The sequence below is a fragment of the Camelus dromedarius genome, chromosome 5, assembly GCF_036321535.1.
Source record: "Camelus dromedarius isolate mCamDro1 chromosome 5, mCamDro1.pat, whole genome shotgun sequence".
Classification (NCBI taxonomy): Eukaryota; Metazoa; Chordata; class Mammalia; order Artiodactyla; family Camelidae; genus Camelus; species Camelus dromedarius.
This window is the reverse complement of record NC_087440.1, coordinates 32,099,423-32,111,076: the sequence shown is the minus strand read 5'-3', so window position 1 is coordinate 32,111,076 and position 11,654 is coordinate 32,099,423. Positions and strand designations below refer to the sequence as shown.

Here is an 11,654-nt window from a genome sequence, read left to right as displayed (position 1 = left end):
CTTGTAGTAGTCTATGGTGAAAAAGAGTATGAAAATGAGTATATGTATGTACATGTATGACTGAAACATTATGCTGTACACCAGAAATTGACACAACGTTATAAACTGGCTGTATTTCAATAAACAAACTAATACATTGAAAATCCAATGGAATGATTAAGCTCAACAAGTTTAGGATGAAGACGGCTGTGAGTTAAGAATTCATGGGGTCTCTAGTACTGTCCTGGGGAAGAGACATGCTTTCTGGTAGACATGACATTCTGGTCACCCCAAAGATGTGCCACAGTGTGGGAGTGGGCACTCATCAGCTCGGTCAAGTTCTAGTTGAAGGGTCCTCAGCACCAGCCACCTCCCTCTCTCCTGATTCCATGTTTGCTCTGTGGCTTTCTGATTGTTAGTGCAGGTAGAAGGTACAGATCACGGACAACACCTTTCTTATTACTGGAAGGACCTGTTCCCCACCAAAACTGAGTCCACTGGCTTTTGAGACTAAATCAATTTCGTGTAGTTGGGGGTGTGAGAGTCATTGCTGTATTCCCCTCAAGGTGTTGACTATCCAGACTATCCAAGCTCCTGGCTGACCAGTCCGAGAGCCACTCAGGAATCAGGACGCTGGGGGACCCTGCCAGAAACAGGCAGTCCAATCTCACAGACCCCAAGACCACAGAGGAGTGCCAGGCCCCTGCCTCATCCTGAGGCTGAGCTGAAGACCTTGGGGACAGGCAGTACCTGCCAGTGCCTAACAGGGAGTACCCAGCTCGGACTGCTGGGGAGACTCTGGAGTCCAGCAATAAAGGGGTGTTCACATGGGGGTGGATGAGAGAGAACTTTGACCCTCAGAAGCAGAGCTGGGTGGAAAGCAGATGGGGTTGGGGGAGGATCAAGTTTGTCTTCCGTTTCTGTCTGGCCTGCTGTTCCTAGAAATATAGGGAATGTTTGGGCTGTGTCTCCAGGGGACGTTCTGCTCAATTTCAGTGGTGACGAGCTTGTTCCTCATTCAGGCTTCTCTGTCTAATGTCCAGGGTGGGGTGGGGTGGCTCCTATGAGACTTGGTGGGGTGGGATGTGGGGAGATTCTTGGTTTATAGTGCACAAGTATTCGATATTTTGAACCTTATTATATTCATACAGTACTTTCCCATAAACCTTACACTGCAACTGTTGCAAAGATACACTATTTTTTTTCTTCTCCAAAGCAGAGTCTAATTAACCAACAGCGTGCTGATTAAGCATCTGCAGGAGAAGCACTGGGCTCCACACTGCAGGAGATTAAAGGTTTACAGCAGAAACCGAGTCCTTGCGTTCAAGCAATTTACAATCTAGCTGCAGAGAGATCCGACATGTCAGTGAAACACCTAGAAAACAACTGCTTAAAAAAGTGCTCCGCTAAGTGTTATTTCTTCACACCTCCTTCCCTTCCCCTGCAGCGAGGCTCTCCCGACCCCAGGTGGCAGAACTCTGGAGGCGCCAGGCAGGTAATGCGCATCTCGGCTCCGTCCCCCCCCACCTCCTCATGCTGTGGGATTTAGTCCCCTGCCTTCCCACTGGGCTCAGTGCTGGTGGCTGCGAGTAAAGGTTCATGTGGAGATAATTCCAGAAAATGGACCCTGATAAGAGGATCCTGCAGGTGAAAATAAGTTTAATTCTTTGATCATCTGTTAAGATTGAATGGGTTTGTCATGGACATAGAAAACAAACTATGGTTATCAAAGGGGAAAAGAGGTGGGGAAGGATAAATTAGGAGTTTGGGATTAACAGATACACACTACTATATATAAAATAGATAACCAACAAGGACCTACTGTATAGCACAGGAAACTATATTCAATTTCTTGTAATAAGTTATTATGGAAAAGAATCTGAAAATAATGTGTGTGTGTGTGTGTGTGTGTATAGAGTATGTATGTGTATAACTGAATCACTTTGCTATACCGCTGAAACTAACATTGTAAATCAACTACACTTCAAGAAAAAATAAAGTAAAAAAACTGAATTTCGTTAGTTGAATGGGTCAGAGGGAATACAAAAGGCCATCAGGAGACACAGGTGTGGACTTCTTGGTGGCTCCCCTGGTTGTTTTGCTGTGTTCTCTCACTATGCATTTATACCCATATTGTTAAAATAAACACCCCCCACTTTTGGTAATGCTTATGTGTCGAATCATTCGTGTATGATCCTTTGAAATAGATGAAACAAAAGCATTACCAGAACCAGCTTCTGCTATTGGGCCAGTCTTTCTCAACAGGGTTTCCAAGAGAGAATTAAAGTCTATGGAATATTATTAGAGTGAATACTTTCTCAATGCTTCCAAGGATGGTACATAGCAAGTACCATCCCAGAAGCATTAGAGATACAAGTTAATCCATTACATACACTAGATGCCTTAGGGCTTAGCTCTGTCCTGGAACCCAGACTGAGAAGGGCTGCTTCCTGGCCCATGTCCAAGGGTCTCAAGCAACAACTGAACTCCCTCCTTTTCTTAGCCTGCCTCAGTTGCCACAGGTGACCCACAATAACTTCTTGAGTCATGAATTTTGATGGTATAGACTAAGGGTAATTGGAGTTCGAAAGGGAGACCAGAGCCCGGTGGTGGGTGGGATGTTGAGTTATAATGTTATCAGATGTGCTAAGTGCTAATACTGACCTATTAGAAGGCAGTGAGCTGGGAGGGAGGGGCGGACCCTCAAACTTTATTCTCTGTCTCCTTCCGTACCAGGGAGCTCCTGCCAGGGTGCCAGGGTGGCTTGGAATGGCCGTGTATTTGAGTCATGCACAGAATGGAATTTTGGAACATCTCCACTTAAAAAACACACTTCAGTCTGTGTTAAGAACCATGTCCCGGGGGGAGGCTATAGCTCAGTGGTAGAGCACGTGCTTAGCACGCACAAGGTCCTGGGTTCAGTTCCCAGTGCTTCCATTAAAAAAAAATTAATAAAGAAGCCTAATTACTCCCTTACCCTGAAAAAAAAGAAGGCTTTAAAGAAAGAAAAAGAAAACTTTTAAAAAGTGGAGATTATTAAAAAAAAGAAGAAGAAGAAGAATAAAGATGTGTGGACCTTGTTTCATTTTGACACCAACCTGGTAAAAATGTCTCCACTGGACCCTCCCCATGATTAAATCTCACATGTGCTCTGAAAACAACAAAAACAAACGCACTTCAGATCTGGTAAACTGTGACCTAAATGGCAAAAGTGAAGAAGGTATGCCTACCCCATCTGATGTATAAAGCTGGAGCTTTGATGATTTGGCAAGACGAGTCAAAGAGTTAAGTAAATCTGGAATTCTTTAGGACAGAGGAGTAGGTGGAGAGGATAAGGGAGCCCCAAACTCAACCAGGCATGAGTAGAAACCTGCTGGGAAAAAAGGGCACAGGAGCTGGCTGGCCTGCCTGCCCTCCCTCCCCACCACACGGTGCTGGGCTGGGAGCAGGCCTGGGACATACTAGGATGTTGGAGCTTAAATCTCTGGGAAGCCGTTTTCTCTGAGTTAGGCTTGGCTGGACATTGCCGGACTCCCATGCCTTGGAGGTTGCCAGGGGGACGACACAGTCCTCCAAGATTCTGGTTTCTCCCCTGTGTGGATCAGGCAGAGCCTAATTTTCTTGGACCCTTGCAGGTTGCCAGAATGACTCCATCTCTGCTTCTCTGCCACTACTGGGCCTTGAATCCTGCTTGAAACCCTTAACTTCCCTCTTTGACTTGGGACCCTTCCGTTCTTCCCTGCCAGATCCAAGAAGGGTGCGAGGTAGCATTAAAACTTGCCTTGCGGTAACCCTAGCTCATGGAGCCATCTCTTTGTGTTAAGACCCATTGACTTAGGGTTTCTAGTGTCACCTATAAAGCTATAAAATGTATTCTTATTCTAGGTTAGATGTCTCTGCTCTATGTTCTTATATACTCTTCTTTTGAAATACTTACCCTGCTCCTGATTGTATATTTAACATCTGAATTTTCCCTGATGGACTATGGGCTCCCTGAGACCTGTAACTGAGCCTGCTTTGCCCACTGCCGTATCCCTGTTGCCAAGTTCAACAAAATCATCCTGGGCATGTCAAAGAGGGAATTTAAAACAATGAATTGATTACACAAGAAATGCATAGAGGTGAGAAGCTAAACGCTACCATTACTGGGGCTTGAAGGACACAGGAGAGGGTTGGTGTCACCAGAGTCAGAGGCTGAGGCTGTCCCATGGTGGGAACTGCCAAAGACCCTGGATGGAGGGGCTCATCTGATGAGGAGCTGGAACCACTGTAGGAAAATTATGCACAAAACAGAGAGAGAGGGTCAGAAAAAAAAAATCTACCTTCTCCTTATTTCTCAGCCTCCAATCTCTTGCTAGTGCTTCCCATTGGCTTTTGCTGGAAGATAGTTGGCAAAGACAAACAGGAAACAGTTTTCAAGAGAAGGATGGGGAAGAGATTTGAGAGTAAACAGGCAATGATCGATCCGGTATGAACGAGTAAATATTTGTGGCTTGAGTGAATGACTAGGCAGATAGACATGCATTAAATATTGGCTGAACAGTAATCTAAAGTTTCACAACCCTCCCATTCACAGCCTGTCAAAACAATTCCATGCCTCACTTCTCTGCTACTTATTGCCATGGATATCTGCTTGAGACATGAGTTTGGACAATGTAAACTAAGTGTAATTGAAGTTCAAAGGAGAGTCAAGAGCCCTGGGGTCAGCAGCTTCCTTCTGATTAACTTCATTCTGAAATACATGAATTAAAAAATTTTTCTTCTGCTGAGAGCACCCAAAATACTAGTAAAGATGTAGGCCATTTAACCTTACCCAGTTTGAAATCCAGCCTCGTTTTCTTGGGCTTCAAATCTAATAGCTTCCTGGTAGGTGTGCCTCAAAATGACACAAGACATCATTTTTGAAGCAAAGACCTAGACTGTCCCTCAGGTAGGCCCTTGGTTAGGGTTTCAGGTCACTGGTGCCTTTTTGGAGGCAAAGAAGGCTGCAGTTTCACCTTGTGTCCACCAGAGGGCTGCAGGGCCTCCCCTTCACAGAGTCCGGACTGGGCTGAGACTTGGTGCCTCATTTCTACCTTGGCTGCTTGTGGGGTCTACTCCTGGGTACCTCGAGTTGGAGTAGATCTAGGGGAGCAGCGGCTGTCCTGATTCTGGGGGGGGGCAATTTCCTATCCAGTTCCCTTATTTTCCCTTTTACTGGTTCATTTTATGTTTAGTAACAGTTGATTTGGAAAATTTACAAATCAAAGTAGACCTGTGTGTGTGTGTGTGTGTGTGTGTGTGTGTGTGTGTGTGTGTGTGTGCGTGCGTGCGCGCGCGCACCATTTTGAAGGTGGGGTAGCCGGAAGTGGGGATAATTCTGGTTACATCAATTCATGCCTGATTCTGCAACTAAAATATTATTTAATGTAGAAATTCAGAGCTGGAAAAAGACCTTGGAGATAATTTAGCATCCCCCTCATTTATAAAGGAAACCAACACAGCCTTTGCTGCTTGCAAGATGCCTGGAGAGTTCAGAACCTTTAGGAATGTGGTTAATAAGTAGAGTCATGAAGGGGTTTGTAGTAAGATTTCATTTCAACATTCCATCCTTGCGCCCCTTTTCTTAGGCCCAGCCTGAGCCTTAACAGCAGCACCAAAGCACAAAAGAGGCATTTTCCAGTTTTCTATTAAAAATGTTTTGCTCTCTGGTTTTAATCCCATCTTTGGTCCTTGGCATCTTTCCAGATTCTATTGAACCAGAGGATAGAAAGATCTGACATGGTAGGAAAATTATCCAGGAAGATGGTGGAGTGACTAGAAACCCAATCAAATTCCTAATCACAAATTCTATCAAAATCAATCAGAAATTTTACTAAAGAATTTTCAGCAGTAGAGCAGAGATCAGTCACTAAGGTAACTTAAGGGAGGATGCATTAAACTGGAAAAATTTATGTGGGCTCTCTGAAAAAGTTTCACCACTCGAAGCAAGACCAAAGAGTACACAGAAAATTATTTTAATTAATCTTGAAAAAGAGCAACAATAGAGGACCATACACAGAATTCAGAAAATGGCTGGAGCCTCTTTTCAAAGAAATAAAATGGACTCCACATCCTCTCAAGTGAGTGAAGGTCAGAATTGAAAAGAATGAAGGTAACGATCATGGCAAAAGATAGACTGAAAATGTGTCAGCTGCACAAAGCAGAAATGGCACTTAAATAAGCAACAGGAAAACTTCAGCAATATATCCAGAATTTTAAGAAACTGAAATAAGAAATGAAACATTTCACGGGGCAGATCTGGGGAATAGAGTTCAGCATTGCAATTTCTGAATAGCTAGGCTTCCCGAATAAGCAACCCAAATAAAAGGCACTAAATCAATAATTAAAGATGCAATAATACATTTTCCCAGAGCCAAGAAGAGATCAGATTTGAGATGGAGGAGTGTCATAAGGTCCAATAGAACATGTATGAACATTTGAGGAGTGACCTGCTGTTTACAAAAGAGTTCTAATGCGATGATCATATGGTTGTTTTTTTTTTTTTTTTTGATTATATGGTTTTTCCCCTTCATTTTGTTAATCACTCTCATCTGTATTTTTAAAAATAGGTTTTTATTGAAGTATAGTCAGTTTACAGTGCTGTGTCAATTTCTGGTGCACAGCACAATACTTCAGTCATACATGAACATACATATATTCGTTTTCATATTCTTTTTAACCATAAATTATGACAAGATATTGAATATAGTTCCCTGTGCTGTACAGTATAAACTTGTTGTTTGTCTGTTTTATGTATATTAGTTAGTATCTGCAAATCTTGAACTCCCAAGTTATCTCTTTCCACCCTCTTCCCCCCTGGTAACAGTAAGTCTGTGAGTCTGTTTCTCATCTGTCTTTTCTTTTGATATTCACGACAACGTATGAGATGGACAGATACTATTATTCTCTCAGTTTGCTGATAGAAAATAACCTCCAAGAGTCTCAGTGATTTGCCCAAGGGGTGTAACTAGTAAGTGAAGAGCCCAAGTTCAAGTCTGGGTCTTGCTCTCCAAGTGGGAGCATCTTAGACACATTTTAAACAATAAGGAAAATGCATTTGCAATAATAAGCAAAAAGAAAAGAGCACTTTTAAAAGAATGTAAATTAGAAAGACTGTTGCCTTCTCTAGTAACATAAAAAGAGCTTGGTGGATATGGAACTCTCACCAAGAATCTGAAAGAAAGAGAAAGACAGAGAGAGAGAAAAGGAGGGAGAGAAAGGGAGAGCCCGTTCATTCTTGACCTCGCCCAGCTGCCCTTCATGTGGGATGCAACAAAGACTCTTCAAGGTCTTAGAAATGCAACCAGTCACTCACCTTATTCCAGCTGGCTCTGAGGATTGTTTCTAACTGAAGTCTGAATTAAACACAGAAACCTAAATAGATATGGTTGCAATTGGTGACCCTACATTGACACATCGCGATCACCTGGAACCGAAAACTACCCTAAAAAAAATAAAATCTGTGAAGTAACCCCCTCCCAATTGTAGACGTGTGCGTGTTGTGTACGTATGTATGTGAACTGTACACTGCTGTGAGTTGTGGAGACCCCAGGGTTATCTGAGCACGACTCTGGGCCTGGGCTTCTCTCTAAGCTGCCTGGCAACGCGCCAGCTCTCAGACTCAGTGCCCCACGGGACTGAGGCCTCTCGAAGTCTCCGAAGTCTGGAAACCGAGGCATCCCAGAGCAACCCGCTCGACAGTGGGCACCTAAGATTAGAACTGTTTGGTGTGCATATCAAAAGTGTCTAATCCCTGAAGGGATAGACTGGGATTTCAAAATTGTAGAATAGATAAACAAGATTACACTGTATAGCACAGGGAAATATACACAAAATGTTATGATAACTCAGAGAGAAAAAAATGTGACAATGAGTGTGTATATGTCCATGAATGAATGAAAAATTGTGCTGAACACTGGAATTTGACACAACATTGTAAAGTGATTATAAATCAATTAAAAGTGTTTTAAAAAAATGTCTAATCCCCCATGTGAGGCCACTTTTATACACATCTCATAAAACAGAGGAGTACCGGGGGTGGGACAAGCGCTCCGCGGGTCTCCTCCGCGGCACGTGACTTCCATTGGGCCCAGCACACCTCTCCTGGGAGACAGGGACCTGGCCCTGCCGCCCCTGCCACTGTGAGTTCCACCTGCACCAAGGGACACTGGGTGGTGTCCATCTGAGCTCTTTACAGAACCGCTGTGCTGTCTTAGTTCAGGTCCTGAGGAAATAACTGATTTCGGAAAATGAGAGGACAGACTCTGTCTGGTGATCCTAGTATGGAAGTTCATTTCAGCTAGCAGAGGAGAGTTTACTGTTTCATGTCATAACACTTTTTTTTTTTGGCAGGGGAGATAATTAGGTTTGACTTTTTTATCTTTTTAGTGGAGGTACTGGGAATTGAACCGAGGACCTCGTGCCAAATGTGCTCTACCACTGACCTATACCCTCTCCCCTCTAATGTATGTGTTTTAATTATTCCCACTACCAGATTTAACAAAGCCTTAGAGTTAAGTTGAAAATCGCAGAAGGATTTTCTGAAGACCCTGTGTAGTAAGTTCCAGCCATGTCACCCCAGTCGCAGAAACTGAAAGACGGCTATTTAATTTTCTTACTATTTTCAAGGGGAAATTTTTTTTAGATTTCTTTCTCCCTAGGTCTCTCAAATAATGGAGATATATTTTCTCTCTAATGGCATGGAGAGGACCCCTCTTCTGCTGACTTTATTGATCAGGCTTGAGCTAATGGCAGTGGTTTGTTTGAAGTAGATTTTTGTATGTGCATGTTTGAGGTAAAATTTACGCCAAGAGATAGGTGGGATAGTTCTCCGGGTTCTTGCTGTGACCAAGAAGGTTTTATCTTTTTTGTATTTCTGTTTCTTTTCTTTGGGAATGAAAATCACACTTAAAAATCTTAATTGGCTTTGTAGTTAGTCCAATTATTGGAGATCAAAAAAAAATCTCATCCATGACATTACTGAGTTTAATATGACCACATTTATATAATTATAAAGACCAGTTGTATTTTTAAAACATTCGTTTTTGGTGAAAGCTAGAAATACTTATTAAAGCACTTTGACATTTTTTTTTTTTCTGGTAACCGCTACCTGAAAATACCTCTGAATATTGTATGGAAGGAGAAATATTTTGGAAAAAAGTGAAAAGTTATGTGAGAAGGTATAGAAATCATATAGAAACAAAAAAGCACCAAAATATATGAACAGAATACGTGTGTACATATGAGAATCTACATGCAGATATTCACACACATACGTAACCACATATATGTGTTATGTGCCATATACTTTTTTCCTTTTACTCTGCAATGGAGAATATTATTCTTGTCTTGTATACTCAGGAACACAACTAATAGTGACATATTCCTAGTGATCCCCTAGAAATCTTGATAAGTTGACTGAGGGTAGGAACCTGTAGTTAAGCTTTGTCTTGGTGACACAAAATAAAGAAGGTGGCACAGGAAGCTGAGGGCAGGATCCACTAGCTCTGTGTCTACCCTGTGGTTCTCGCAAAGCCAGCCTAAGGCTGATGACAGCAGTGATGAGGGGTGTAAAACCTGCAAGTGAATCAGAACGAAGCCTAGAGACTGAATTATCAAGAACTCTACATCCAGTAGAACAAAGAAGAAAATGCTAGCCAACGCTTTCTTTTTCTTTTTACAACTTCTAAACATTAAAAACATTTTATTTTTTATGATTTTTTTTTTTTTTTGAGGGGGAGGAATGATTAGAATGTCCAGGGTGGTAAAGAGACATTTACTAGAAAGGGACACAGGGAAAAACGGAATTGCTACGTGGCTGGTGGAGTTCTTCCAGCTCTTTCTGTGCTAAAGACAGGGGACAACTGGGGGTTTTCCTCCTGGACAATTAACTACTACTGGAATCAGAAGCATTGCCCTGTGGATGACTTGGAAGAGAGCTATTCTCTAGAATCATTTATAATGAGATTTTACTTCTACTAATGAAAAATTTGATAACCAAATTTATAATACAAATGACGAAAAAGGCCAAAAAGCTTTACTGGCAGGATTTGTTACATGATGTATTAATCATAAATACTGGTAACTTTCTGATTCCTGTGCCCTGCTCCGGCATATTGAATGTGTACCCTGTGATCGCTCTGGACTGAAATAGGCCATATTAAGACAGCATTCTGGAAGAGGCATTTTTTTTTTCTCCTGCCCACTACTAACCTAAAGTTTTACTGTAGTCATTTCTAGAAGATGTTCAACAAAATTTCTAAGATGAATTGATTGCAGAGTCAAGTACAGACAGCCTCCAAGAGCCTGGAACAGAGTGAAGACCTGGAGGGCGTGAGTCTGGAGGGGCAAGTACAAGACAGTGCTGGCAAGGAAAAGAGTTTCCCTCACCCTTGTAGGCTCCTTTGGCTGGTCTAGTCATGGACGGAAGACAGATGAACAGGAGGAAAACAAGTATTTACGGGAGCCTCACACGGAGGTCAAAGGCAGCGGCACAACAGGGACCAGGCTGAAGCAGGTCCATGTATTACAGGTTACACACCAGGCTCCCAGGTCACCTACCCCTATTGTGTGGATGCCTCCCTCTCAGTTTATGCTGGGGCCTCAGGGCAGTGTCCCCTATGACCAGATGGCACATAAGGAAGTAACTTGGTCCTGGTCAATGAGTAAATGATATGTTGGTGTGAGCACAAGATGGCCACTGTTGTGTTACTGCCCACTCCAGGGGGGCCCTGAAAGAGAAGGTTGATTTTTAGCTCGGAGCACCTATCATTCATCCAGAGGAAGAGGAGAAGAGATAAGAGTAAACATGCAGAAATGTGGTGAGAGCTTGTAGACGTTCTCTTCTGTTGCCTCATTTGCTCAGAGAAAAAGGAAGTGAGGTCACCAGCTAAGAGTGAAGTGCTGGAGCTTTGAGAAGAGAAATCATGAAGCAGCTGTCAAGAGAGGGGGAGAATAAATGGAGCTAGAGTATGATGCGGGACAGCATCAAGGCTCACAAGACTGGTTAGCGATCATAGCACTGGACTTTGCATTTTATGATGCAAATCTATAAAATAAGCTTTAACTACCTTTCCGATAAACTCAGATTGACTCTGAAGAAGTCGTGAAATTTTAGGGGGAGGATATAGCTCAGTGGTAGAGCACATGCTTAGCATGCATGAGGTCATGGGTTAGATCCTCAGTACCTCCATTAAATAAAATAAATAAATAAATAAGCCTAATTACCCTCCCCCCCAAAAAAACCCACAAAAAATATTTTTAAAAAGTGGGGAGGGTATAGCTCAGTGGTAGAGTGTATGCTTATCATGCACGAGGTCCTGGGTTCAATCCCCAGTACCTCCATTTACATAAATAAATATATAAATAAAACCCAATTACACCTCCCCCTCAAATTTTTTAAAAATGCAAGAAGTCATGTGAAATTTTTATTCATGACTTTAATCAGTATATCTTGAAATTTCGGTAGTATTAGAAACCATTCTAAACAGTTCAGCTTCGTCTGTTCAAAGGTAATGTTTTTTCCTAGCTAATGGCACAACCTATGGATTGAGAGTTGAGAAGAGCTGAAAAGAATGCTTATGTTTAAATATTTGGAAATGCCAGTTTCAGCATTGACTGTTTTGTATCAACGCTATCTTCGCTTTGCCCCTGTA

The 11,654-nt window shown here is 42.4% G+C and overlaps 1 non-coding gene across 1 annotated transcript; it reads left to right on the top strand.

Moving 5' to 3' along the window:
- The first annotated feature begins 11,270 nt into the window (after nucleotides 1-11,270).
- TRNAD-AUC (transfer RNA aspartic acid (anticodon AUC)) lies at nucleotides 11,271-11,343 on the top strand. The gene has a single exon. It is a non-coding gene; the product is annotated as a tRNA-Asp (tRNA).
- Nucleotides 11,344-11,654: the final 311 nt, after the last annotated feature.